Genomic DNA, 14,481 nt, shown 5'->3' with positions numbered 1-14,481 from the left:
CAGGCCCTGTAGCAAGGCCCTGCGTCCAAATTACCACTGCTGCGCATGGCTGACTATGTCATGCAACAATATAAACTGTGTCATTTTAAGTAGGACAGGCCTACTGGCTTTGTCATAGGCTCAAAATACCAAAATATGAAAGTGGCTGGGTAAAACATCAATATATATAATGCATACTTATTGTCTATGTCAAAAAGTTATCAATAACTATAATCAAATGTATATTTTAAAAATGCAAACATTGCAATGTTAAATTAAATGATCTGGGTGAACCAATGAGCACGAGGAAGTCAGTCCTTTGTTACTTTCTGTATTTGAATGCTGATCGAGGCATCGAATCTCCTTGATGCTTCGCACTCGCACAAAAAACAGGGCTCTTCAATTCTGGCTTAAATCCTTAATTAGATTAAACCCGTGGACTTCAATTCATAAAAATGGCATGGGTAGCAGAAGAGACTTCACACATCCTCTGACATTAATGACATCACAGGAAGTGACATCATATGATCTTTGACACTGAATTTTCCCAGGAAGTCATGTCACATGGCCTTTATCATAATGAAATCACATTAATTGACACTGATGAAGTTCCATTAGAACTGATCACTGTCACAATACAACACAGTCAAATGCCTATTTTAGATAACACTTATATTAGGTTGCTGACATGACAGCTGTTAGTGTTGAAGCACAATACTAGACCTGAAATATAGTGTGCTCGCAAATTGAGTGAACCAGTCTTCTCCTATAGAGTTTCAGGTGAGTTCTCACCTTAGAATATTTTGAACAAAATGGGGTCAAATAGTGCATTCTAAAGAACAATTTTCACAAAATGTTGATAAAAAGCCATACACTCTGAAAGGGCACTCATTAAATATTTATATCCTTTCATGTTGTGCCTAGTCAGTGATATCTGATGTTGACCAGAAGTTACCTCACTTTTTTCCTAGATGTGGTATGGCTGTCTCCTATATTTTAAAAATTACCTCCATTGTTCCAAGGCCTGCATTTTGTAATTTCTCTATATGCCATGGGTGCCACATCATCCCAAAATTACATATAATATGCCAGTGCTAGAATTGTTCCATACACCATAGGTGTCTTCAATTCCACATGCATTTTGTCATGGTTGTACCACTTTCTCATGGCACGGTTGTCCACCCTTATAAAAGGAATTCCCTCCAATGTGCAAGCACCAGCATTTTGGCATGGCGGTCCCTTATGCAAAGACATTCCTCAAGAATGCTAGCATTTTTCCATGGGCGCCCAGTATGCCAACAATTGATTTTGGTATGTCAGTTCTAAAATTGTATCATGGGTGCCCATTTTGCCAAAAAAAGCCTTCTTTATGCCATTGCCAATATTTTGTCACACGTGCCTCTCGTGGTAAGAATAGCCTCCAGTATGCCAGCATCAGTATTTGCCATGGGTGCCTCTATAAGACAAGAATTATGTTTGAGTATGCGAGGGACAATGGCAGCCTCAAAAGCATAACACCACATTTTCACTTACATTGACTCAGTAACACTAATTTATTATCACTCACTCTCATTCACCATCACACATCGGCACTTATTTTCACTCACTCAGACTCCAGCATTCTTACTCACAGTTGCCCTCATTCACTGTCCCTTACTCTCACTCACCCTTATTCTCACTCACACTCCTCAACATTCCATCATTATCATTCTTATACATTCATTCTCACTCACTCACTTTACTTGCAGCCACTGCTCACTCACTCATTCTCACTTACTGTGGTACACTTATACTCACGTACTGACACTCAGTCTCACTCATACCCACACAGAACCTTGACTAACATTCAATCACTTTCACACCCACACACATGTTTACACATACAGATGTTCACACATACACACACTCTCTTTCATATAAAAACACACTCACCCACAGGCATGTATACAACATACCAGTAAAAATATTTTTTCCTTTCTTAGTTGCCCACCAAGGTCCCTTTCCAATTAAATGTATTCCATTTGTCAAAATATTAATAGTGAATAATACAGTATAATTCACTATAGGATTAATTTAAAGATGTGCAGAAAACAAAGAGGGTGAAGCTCCAAAGCCCATTAGGGTGAGCCACCCAGTTCTATAAACAAATTAATACATTAAATAATTAGTGTCTGAGACAATTGACACTGATGTATATCTATTTTAAACACGTTTTTAAAGAGCCCCCTACCTCCATAGGGTTCCTGAAGGAACTGGCAAACAAAGACTAAAAACAGGGTAGAGGAAGATTACAAACTTCCCTCAAAGAACCAGGCTTTTGATTTCCAATATACTTACTTATGTCTACTACCCCATCTGGGGTATAGACCATCAACCAGGACTCTCCTGCCATTTATATCCTAGGCCTTTCTTTCAATCTGTCTCCAAGTGTAACCCATCTCTGTGCTGTCAGTCTCAAGGCCTCAAGCCAATTGTTTCTTGGCCACCCTCTTTTCCTTTTCCCTTGAGTTTTCCAGGTGAGATATTGTCTAGTGCTGTTTGGTGAGGGCTTGCAGAGGATGTGATCTAACCAGCCCCAGTGTCTTTTTATGATTCCTTCATGCTCTGGGATTTGTAAAATCTGCTGCTATAGATCGTTGTTGCTGATGGTGTTTGGCCAGCGGATTTGGAACATTTTCCTCAGGTGCTGATGAAGGTCCGGACTTTGTTGGTGGTGGTCACTGTTGTCCTCCAAGTCCAAGTTTCTGCTCCAGACAGAAGGACCAATTTTACTTTAGTGTTAAAAAGGCTGATCTTGTTTTGCAGCGTTAGGTCCCTGGAGCTCCAGATCTTCTTTAGCAGAATGAAGGCAGCTCTTGCTTTGACGATTCTTGCCTTGACATCAGCGAATTTCTAATATACCTGAAATATATGAGGCAGTGCCCTCAGGCTAAAGGGTAAAGCATTCCATATCTTGGGGGTTAACGATAATGATTGAGGTCTGATAATGACTTTTTGGGAAGGAATGATATATAGTAGCAACTTATTATCTGAGAGCTACAGGTGGAAAGGGCCATAAAGCCTCAAATTATTCCCTAGGAACAAATGGTGACACCATGCACTGTACTATGGACAATGCACATGGTATTGAATATTCACCTATCTTGAACAGGACGTCACATTAGCCATCTCAGCGGAATTATTGAGAAGAATTCAGGCACCTTTAATTATAGCTGGGGTTCTAACAAGAGACTTATAACAAAATGAAATTCCAAATTTCAAGTAATGGTAATGTCCTACGGGTTCCAGGTAGGTATCACACAAAGATGGCACTACGAAGGGGCCAGTGGAATCTCGCATTGTATGCTGTTCCACCTGGAGATGCAAAGTAGAGGCCCAATCTTCCTACATGTAAGATCCAAAATTAATCCAAAATGGTATTTTCTATACAGAACACTTGCAGATGCTGTCAGAATATTTCATAGTCCATGATGTCAAATCCTAAAATAATTACAGCACTAACATCACCTACATCTGAAGCCTCAAGGAGGTTGTGTAGAACAGAGCCAGTAAGGCCAGCGGCAGTCCATGTACGTAAGCGTGGTGGGACGGGGCTGGAGGGGGGAAGTCGACAGGGGACAAAATAGGGAAAATTAAATAAATAAATAATTTCTAATCCATAGTCTGTCGACATCCCCCTTCCCGCCCACCGCGCTTACCTGCATGGACCGCTGCTGAATACAGCACTGTACAAGACTTGCAAGCCTTGGAGCAGGCCATTATCTTTTTTAAAGGCTTTAAACTAAGTATGACTAGAGCCTCCAAGTTGTTTGATGTTGCTAGAAACAAGGAAATGGGTATGAAGTCGGGAAGCACAGTGCGATTAGCAGTTGATTTCTTCAAGAGAAGAGCAGTCCTATACATATTTGAAGCTGGAAGGGGCTTTATCAGCTCCCAAAGAGAAATTTTGGATCCTCACACCATACATGGCTATAACTATTGATTGCTGAAAGACTTGTAAAGAACACAGGTTGCCCAGGAATTGCAGAGTTAGGGACAAAAGAGCAGATCTTAGACCATTGTCTGACACTGGCTTAAACGTGATCTGCAGAACAGTTAGTACACTAGGCAGGAAAAGGTGGGGGGGATCAAGGGCCAACCCATAAGAAATTAATGAGTATCATGTGTACATTCAGTTCTAGGCCTAAGATAAAGACATTAGACAGAGTGATTTTATAAATTAGAACATATCAAATTGATGTTTGTTGTCAAGGAGGGTGTGACAGGTTTGAACCTCTTGAATTGACTATGACTTATCAGTATGGAATCCATAATGCATTCAGGGTCAAGCAATGGAACTGAATGGAACCATTTCTCATGAAGATATGTTGCACATTAGATAGGAATGGACTGAACATGATCACAAGAATAATTAAAGTAAAGTCACATAATGTTAACCTAGCGAGTTATTAGTGACGTTGATACATTGTTTGTTGCTGAACCATCGAGCTGCTGGTGTGGCTAAAGAAATACTTCCACCACCCTCTATGCTGAAGTCACACCCAATTTCCTGTACCAATAATTTCATCATGCCCAGATAGAATAGTGGAACTGTTTCCACCATATGTGCATCACAGGATTTGGGACCTGAAAATGTATCTTAAAAGTATGGGTACCAAATCATAAGTGGCCCTGTGAAGGCGGGCGATTTCCCAAGCATATTTGAGACACCTACAAGGCTCTCCATTCAACACTGACATAGTTTGCACGAGCTGTTTGGTGTCTGTGGCACCAGCCTTTTTTATGAGAATCCTGTTATCATCCTCCTTTCAACAAGTCTTTCTGCCGTAAAGTACTCATGGATTACCTTAACATAGTCATGTCAAGGGCAATTGAGAGCTTTGTGAACTTCTGATTTTTTTTATACCACTCAAGTTCAGGAAAACAATGAAAGCATAAATTCTGTATTTTATCATAAGCTTAAGTAATGTAACATATTAAATCTTCTGAATTTAACAAGGATTTATTAATTGATACAATGAACTCGGAGTGCCACACCATTAGTTACTAATGGACTGTGGAGTTAAGTGCATAAAGGGCCAGATGTATCAACGCATTTTGCGAACGCAAACGGGCCGATGCGCAGAATAGGCCCGTTTGCGATCTCAAAAATGCGTTTTGACATGTATCAAGCAATAGGAATTCGCCATATGGGTAATAGCAATTATTTGATATTACCTAAATTGCAAATGCAGTTAGGGAATCACAATTTGCGATTCCCTAAATGCTATTCTTGTAGCCTTTGCAAATTGCAATATCTCTTTAAGGAATCGCAAATTACCACCAACTACAAGTTGGTGGTCATTTGCGATTTTCTGTTAAAATGCACTGTTTTGCATTTTTTAAGTGCCATGTGGCGCACATACATGTACTTAGGGCATGTATGTACACCACATGTGCACACATGCATATTTCAGGGGTGCAACAGGGTGTCCTTTTGGAACCTCCAACCCGTGAAATTGCATGCGCAATTTGCGAGTACCAATTGGGTACTCGCAAATTATGCATGCAATTCCCATTAATTCCTATGGGCCTCTTGACCCATAGAAATGAATGGGAAGCCCTTCTTTATTTGCGACTCGCAAATAAGGAATGCGTAGTAATCGCTATTCGAAATACAAATCCTACTTACATTGCATTTTGCGAGTCCTTAATAGCGAATCTGTAAAATTAGCTATTAAGGACTCGCAAAATGCAAGGTTGATACATCTGGCCCTTAGAGCATTATGGATTTGCTATTCTTAACTACACTTCTACTTACCTTGAGGATCTGCTGGTAGTCAATATTATGGAGTCGGTATAAGTGCTTGTCAATATGAAAGCGCTGATATTGTAATATAACACGTCCAACTCACAAGCTGACATATCGCAAGGTCAGTCATCTGCAAAGCATACGGTGGTATGATGGAATGTCCAGGCACACACCATCTTAGTTCTCAGGTTTTTATAGTTTGTAGTTTGCTAACATCTTGGTATTTTCTAGCCAATCTGATTGTTGGAGAGCATAGTCTGCTTCATAAGTGAACTACAAACGTTCTCAACATGCCCCTTGCACAGAATAAAAATCTCTTAGAAAGTGTTATTTTCTTGGCAGAGTCAATTCAACAGCTTCCATGTTAGCTTTCAAGTGAGGGCAATCTAAGAAAATAAACAGAAATATGTGAATGTGAGATCTACAAGTACTCCAATCAATATTTAGAGGATTCAATGTTTGATGTCACTAATGTTACAGAAAGAGGTACCTTGAGATTCATGGGGTTCTGTTTCGATTGAACTGTTTTGGAGGACACATAAGGGGTGCCTTGAGAGAGTACATGTAGCCTTGACATGGCCCAAGGGAGTAGACAACTGGCTGTACTAATCAAACAAAAGTGAGGTAGAGTTACCGAAGTGAAAGATGTTGGTGATGCTGTGAGAGATAAGAATGGTAGTTTCACCACGCAAACTTGCCACAAACTTAAATCTCCACTATGTCCACTGGGATAGACCTGTAGCTCAAGCTAAGGCAAAAATCATAAATTCAGCAATATATCAATGACAGTAAAGCAGAATTTACCCCACAGGAATGACAGCGAAAGGTCCTTTACAAACTAGTATGGTTTTATTAGAAAAACGTGTAAAGTTACAAATTGGAATCAAATCAATTAAGTATAAATCAATAGTTACCTGAATGCAGCATATATGAATATAATCCAGACAATCAAATTCGGCAAATGCAAGTACACTGTAATAAAAAAGCATAGGCAAAGTAAGACAAAACTCTGTTTCCATAATGGGAAAGTCCCTAATGATAAGCTGAAGCAGATGGTGTCAACTAACATAACATTGAAAGTAGAACAAAAGTAAGGTTCCATTCAAGAAAAGGAGAAATGTAGCTGATCTAGAAAGTAAGTCTATCGGCAGAAATATAAGGAGCATTGGGTCTCAAGAGGTGAAAGCATGCCCACCTGCAAAGGTGGTCAGGGGCATGTGCTTACTAACTAACTTCAAATTCACACAGTTAAAACATGAAATTTCATCTAAGTGATACATTCTATAGGTTGCCAATGGGTAAGAACCAATCAAACATAAGTGATCCCGCTATGCTTTGTGTTGGCCTTCTTCTCATGGATAATACAATGCTAGATTCTTCCACCATAACAGCCTTCATGATTTCACACATAGAAGTATTTCACCTTCTCTATCTCCCATCACATGCAGGTGCTGGAAACCATTTTCAAGACAATTATTTGCAATAAAAAGACCTGCATACAGTGAGCTGAAAGAAAATATTGTATAATGAGAACAGAGTGACTCTGGTGCCTGGAATAGAAAGAGAGTTGTGCACTGCAAGCAAAAATACAATGTTCAGGCATCTAGACTTACTTGTCAATTTTAAGATGCATATTTTCTAACTATAGTTCATAGAAAACATATAAATTACTTGTTTAACCAAATCTAAATGTAAAATACCATGTGCCCTTATATGATTAATAGTTATGAGTATTACAGGTTAACATTTCATAAAGCTAAAATAAATGATGGTGACACTGAGTCACTGTTAGCAGGAAATAGAAGAATCATTCCCGAGTGAGTTGAACTCTCTAATTATAGTTCTAGGTCTCACCAACCACGCACACATATGCATAAGACTAAAACGTGGATGGACAATGCATGAGCAATAGCAGGTTTGTCTTTAGTCTCTATGCTAGACGTATTGGATGTGCATAGATAGCTCAAAACTGGGCAGTCCTGTTAAATCAGCAGAAAATGAGAGAGCCGGGGGTGATAGCTAGATGTTAGACTAGGAAACTGGTAATGGGTTGGAAATTGAGATATTCCTGTGAGCAGGGTATCTTAACTGGCGATAAGAAGCGCTGAGTCAGCGCAATTGTTGTTGGGGCGAGGTGTGTGCTGGTGAGTTAGAACTCTAAAGGAATTTCCATTTCATTTTCCTCTTTCATTTAAATTGATTGGCTATTGTCAAGCAAAATTGTGCATTTGCAAGCTGAGTTAAGCCAAAGCGAAAACGCTATTTTATTATTTTGGGAAAATAATACAGTTATTGATAATGGTGAGCTGTATTATATAGCTCCTAAAAATATTATGGATTATTTCACATTGCTCTCTTGCTTCAAGGCCAATAATTTATACGATCCTTAGAAAGAGGTCCTATTAACCAGTGAACTGTTGTATTAGGTGAAGACAAAGCACACAATTAAACATACTTCATGTTTTATACTATCTAATGACCATTAAAAGTCATGATGTATCCTAAAAGGCACATATAAAATATACCTGTGGCAATCAGGCCTGTCATTGTTGAGATGACACCTTTCTTGAAAGGGAATTTAAAGTTTTAAAAGTGTGTTTGGTTATGTTTATCACCATACTGAGATAATAGCATATTGCACAATGTACTACTGAAGAAGATCAAAAGCTTGTTTGGTAGCATTATTTTGAAATATAATGAGAAAGCCTATCCCCAGAATTTGCTAATTTGTCCTTTCATTTACTGATTGTGAAAGATTATATTAATGAGGGTGGAAGCGTGACTCACTAATGACTCTCTAATGATCTTTAATTGCAAATTATCCTTTGTTATGACTATCAACATTATATTTGTGTCCATCCTTATTTTGCACACCATGCCACCTCAGTTTGGACCCAGCCACATGCAAATCAGGCTTCACCCTTCTCCAATGGAAGCAGTCCTGCCCAAACTGCCATGCCAGGTCCTCCCTGAACCAGAACGCAAGCAACTCTTGGACAGGTTTCAACCTAGTAAACGTTCATCAGCCAGATATAGCTGGGTTCCAGTGACATACTGTGCACGGGACCCACATCTGGGCATTCCCGTCCCATGTCATATGAGACAGCAATGGATTGAATGATTGAAAAGATTCTCATTTATGAGCCCTGAGAAGAAAAAAATCATTTGAAGATATGTTACTACAATATCGGAATAGATTTGTGCTGCATATTCACTCTCTATATGCAAATAGTAATAATCTATGAAATTAGTGTTATTAAATGAGTGTTAGCTGCACTCCAGCTCAGCTTTGATTGGTGTTGCATGATCCTCTTTCATATTTCCTGTGAAGTGTTGTGCACATACAATAACCTGAAATGGTATTTTATGCAGTACACCACGTTTTTGAATGCATCAGTATAAATTCTGTATTACCAACTTTTTTATTTGTGAACAAATTTGATTGATTTTATAAAAGTTCAGAGTGTTCCAGCAACATGAGGCATACATTTCCATTTTCAATAAGTTCAATACAATAACAGGCCCCCATCTTCTCCTAAACAGCCCGATGAACAACAAGAAAACATTATACCATAACTCTGGTATTAACCTGTGACTCACAGTGCCTCCCATTATATAGCATTAAAAATAGTAAATCCGCATCAAGGTAATCGTGCCCTTTACTTAGACGGTATATTGCAAGTATCACACATTTATTGTTACCTCGCCTTCCGACTGGCCTTCTGTGGCCTTTTATACCTTCAAGGGGATGCCCCTATAGGTGGCACACCTAGTCCATATCCTGGCATGTTTTTGTGGGCAGACTCGAGCTATAAAGACTGGATTTACAAGTCCATTATGTAGTCCATGCCCGCTTTCCAAAGCGATACTTGGGGTTAATTTTCTGCTTTCCATTGCTGAGCAATATCTTGTTTAGCTAATGTGAGGCCTAGGAAAGTAAGATGTATTTTGTACCTGTTTCCACCAATACTGTCCGTGCAGTGTAACATCAGGAGTTTAGGGGATCTCAGAAGTTTCCATGCCAGTACCTCCGCTATGCATGCCAGTACCCCCGCCAGAAACGATCCAGAAAGGGGCATATCCAGACCGTATGTATAAAGGTGACCTCCTCCGATTGACACCGGAGGCAATGTGGTGATGCAATCAGTCCTGCTTTCCAGAGTCTATGTCTGGTCAAATATACCCTGTGCAAATATTTAAAGTGGATAAAGCACAATCGGGTGGAAATTGCCGCCTCTCGTGGAGATTGTAGAGCCTCTGCCCAGTCACCATCATCTATCAACCCCACGTCGGCGTTCCACGTGGTCCTTAGGGAGTCAATGGTTGCGAGGCTATTCGTCACTAAAGTTTGATTTTGGATAATTTATGTTCCCCAAGGTCTCCCATGAGATGTTTGCCCTCTAATGGGCTGAATGCTGGTACATCTGTCAGATCCTTAATGTAGGGGTGGAGAGCATGCCGCAGCTGTAAGTATTTATAAAATTGAGAATGGGGCATGGAAAAGTCTCTTCGTAAGTCCCCAAAGGATTTCAGAACTGTCCCCCTTCCAACATCACCCAGGGTTGAAATGCCTATACGGTCCCAGCCATGGAATCCCTGAAGGTCTGCTACTTATGGAAGGAGACGATTTCGCCACTACGGAGTTTCTTGCGTTAGGCAACCCCACCAGCCCATTCGATGTAGGGTTTGTCTCCATGTCATGATTACCACTTTTGTCACTAGGGGGAGGTCTTTGGGGTCAGCACTACTATATAGGAATGAGTGTACAGAAAGGTCTCCCATTAACCACTGTTCAACTTTAAAAGCAGTGTCCTCTCTGGACCCATAACACCATTCATTCAATAGCTGAAGGTGTGCCGCTGCGTGATATGGTTGTATTTCGGCTACGGCGATGCCTCCGTAGTATGTGGATTGCATACAGGTGCATAAGGCTACCCTGGCAGTGCTACCTCCCCATAAGAAATGCCCCATGATTGCATTTAGTTGACAAAACCGTGATACGAGGATTGGATATGGGTGTGATTGGAGTTGGTATAATTGACGTGGTAGGAAGACCATCTTAAAGATGGCCGATCTTCCGTAAAGGGTCAATGGATGGGTCAACCAATGTTTCACCTCCATCTTTACTTTCTCGGTTGTTACATCTTTATTACACTGCCAAGAATGGGCTTGATTATCCAATATGTATATGCCCAGATAGGTGAAGCCATGTACCACCAACGTAAGACCCTCTGCCCACCTGCAGTTTGCTCTTATTGTCCATAGCAACAATTTAGAGACATTCATATAGAGGCCCGATGTCTCGCCGAAGATGCGCATTATTTGAAGTATTCTGGGGCCTGATCTATGAGGCTCAGTGAGGAAAAACAGGATATCATTGGAATATAATGCTATACAGTCGGCAATTTCAGTAGTCCATTCGAAGCCACGTATGAGCGTGTCTTTTCTCACCTATATAGCTAGAGGCTGTATGGCAAGAGCAAATAGTAGGGGGTATAGAGGGCACCCCTGTCGGGTAATGCGTTGTATTGGGAATTGTACCGCCGAGGTTCCTGCCACGCAAATGGAGACGGTGAGATCCGTCTATAACAGTCTCACCAATGCTATGTACCGGTGTTGCAATAATATAAACATGTAAGACCAGCTGACAGAATCAAATGCTTTATCCATGTCGATAAGGAGAAGGGCTGATGGTCTATCCATTGTCTATGGCAACGATCACGTTATGCACACGATGGATATTATGTTCGGTAGCACTATGGGGTATGAAGCCTGCCTAGTCTGGATGAATTAAGTCTGAGAGATATTGCTTCAAGCTATTTGCTAACACTTTGGTGAGTATTTTGGCCTCAATATTTAGGAGAGAAATTGGACGGTAAAATGTACATAATTCAGATGGCTGCCCAGGTTTCAAGAAGACCGACATATCAGCATGCCTCCAGTCTGGAAGCAAACATTTATTTTCTAGGGCTTCGTTGAGGGTTGCAAGGCATCAAGGACCCAGTATTGTTGCACGCATTTTAGGTTAAATTTTGTTTTTATTGACATCTTTAGCGTAAATACAATTTTCATACTTGCCTCACAATACATTCTGTAGCCCGACAGCCAAAATATGCAGTACTTCATTCGTCTGTACCTACAAAGGCGCAGTCTGCCTTATTTCCTTTGAATCTTCTGAGGCATGCAATAATCGATGTAGTTACAACATAGGAATGAAAAATGCTATAGTTCGCAATGGTGTCAACAGGTGTGCAAACAAAACCCACCGTCCCCACCCCACCCTCCCGCAAACTGGTGTGCGCGCAATCTATCCCAACTTCAAGATTGGCGTGCAGAGCAATTTCCATTACCGCGTACAAGTTCCCGTGGGTGGCTCCTCAGCTGCTGTGAGCCGAAGGAGGCTGAGGTACTTTGGGCATGTGATCTCATTGAATGCGGTGGACAGGAGAGACACTAGAAGTTGCCAAACCTCCCTGAAACTAGATGCTGTGTTTGGGAGGGAAGCCTGTATCCTTTCCATCCCCAGTATATGCCATAATCTATGGAGCTATCCCGTATGCATTGGTATCGTCTGTGTCCCCCAGTGCAATAAGATATTCTGCAGTCCTGCCCCAGAGCTAGACCCATCTGCTTCCCCTTGCGAGATTTCAAAGGGAACGTTAAGGGATTAGGTAGCCCCAATAACACATATGACGAAAATCTAGGAATCTGCGTCTCAAACCGCTGATCTATTTCGTCCAAGATTCTGGGCCAGTATGAAGCCAGTTCCTGACATTTCCATAACAAGTGTAATAATGTCCCCTCCTCCCCGAATCCCTGCCAACAAGTAGAACTGCAATCTGGGTTCCCTTTATTAAGGCGTACAGGCGTCAGGTACCAGTACGTGGCGATCTTAAGAGCTGTTTCTTTGCCAGCTGTGTTTTGAGCCGTGTATTTGGCCCTGTAATAAACTTCTTCCCACTCTTCCTTCATAAGTTCCCTCCCGAGCTCTGTCACCCAGCGTTTCTGGCTGGCAGTAGGCTGTGCGGGCACTGGCGGAGGTAACATATCGTAAAGTTCAGAAATCACTTTCCTATCAGTCAGTTCCGTCACTAGCCATTTCTCGTACTTTGTCAGTTTTCTGTTGACTTTCGGGTGTATATCTGGATGAAGAAGCCAATGTCGTATTTGTAAATAGTGGAACCTTTCCTTCTCCGGGAGGGTGTAGTCCTGCCGCAGTTCTGAAAAAGGGATTATCCCTTCGACATCAAATAGATGGCCAGCCACCTTACAGGCCGAACTTGCCACGTTAAGAACGCCTGTCCGTCCAGCCCCGGGGTAAACTCCTTGTTCTCAAATAGGGAAGTCATCGGGAGGGAAAAGTCGACAGCTCCCATCTAGTGGCCACCCCCTCCCAAACCTGCAGCACTGTTTTCGTGATATGGGAGCCCTGAAGATTGTGTGGTCTGTCCACTCTCTTCAGAAAAGGGACCTTCCATAGGGAGAGTTTCGCCAACGCCCTGCCCTGGAAAAGCCACCTCTTTTCCGATTCTTGCCTACTCCACTCCACCAAATATCGCATTTGGGCCTCCCTGAAATACTCTAACAGATTTGGGATCCCCAAGGTCTCCCCCTTCTGGCGTCAGGTGCCCCAGCTCCCTCCGCATGCGTGGCCACGCCCCTGCCCAGATAAAATGGTATCCTTCTTTTTGTAGGGTTTGTAGTGTCCCCTTTGGCGGCCAAACTGGCAACGTTTGAAACAGATATAGTGTTTTGGGGAGAATAGACATTTTGACCGCTGCAACTCGTCCTAACAGTGAGAACTGATGCTGCTTCCAGTTTTGCAACTCTTTCGTGACCTGCTGGGCAAGTCTAGAGTAATTTAGTGTGACTGTCCATTGGATAGATGGGGCCAACTCGATCCCCAAATATGGGACGGACTCCATTATCCTAATCCCAGATGAGTTGTCGCCCTCCGTCCCCAAGTCTATCCGACGCCCATTCAAGCGGAGCATCATTGACTTTCCCACGTTCGCCAAGAACCCGGAAACCTGGCCAAATGACTCCAATTTCTGTAGGAATGCCAGGACCGAACGAGTTGGGATCTCCAAAGAAGTGATGATATCATCCGCATATAGACTTATGGCATGTCTTCCCCCCCCCCCCCGAAGGGAATGCCCATGATGTTCGGGTTATCCCTGATCCTCTGGGCCAGCGGTTCGATTTACAAAGCGAACAGGAGGGGTGACGACAGGTCGAGACGACAGCCCGTTCACCCTTATAGTAGCTTTGGGTGAGCTATAGCAGGTCATTACCCAAGCCCTGAAGCGGTCTCCCAGCCCAAAATGAGTTAAGGTTTGGTCTAGAAAGTCCCAGTCCACCCGATCAAACGCCTTCTCTGTGTCGACCGAGAGTAACAGGGCATCCATTTTCGTGCAGTGAACTTTATCAATCAGGTGGAGAAGCCTTTTGGTGTTATCGCTGCTCTGTCTGTTTTGAATGAATCCCGATTGAGCTGGCTCTATTATACTCGGCACCAAAGGGCCCAGTCTCGCCACTAAAATGCTGGTGAACAATTTTCGGTCCACATTAAGAAGGGACACCGGGCGCTAGGAATCACAGAGCTTTTCATCCTTCCCCTGTTTAGGCAGTACTACCATGGATGGCGCCAACATGTTGGGGGGGAATCGACCCCGGCCCTTCAAAGGAGTTCAAAAGTCTGGTCATGAGAG

Source organism: Triturus cristatus, chromosome 1_2, assembly GCF_964204655.1.
Source record: "Triturus cristatus chromosome 1_2, aTriCri1.1, whole genome shotgun sequence".
NCBI classification, from domain to species: Eukaryota; Metazoa; Chordata; class Amphibia; order Caudata; family Salamandridae; genus Triturus; species Triturus cristatus.
The sequence above is the reverse complement of the archived record's forward strand: the minus strand, read 5'-3'. Positions refer to the sequence as shown.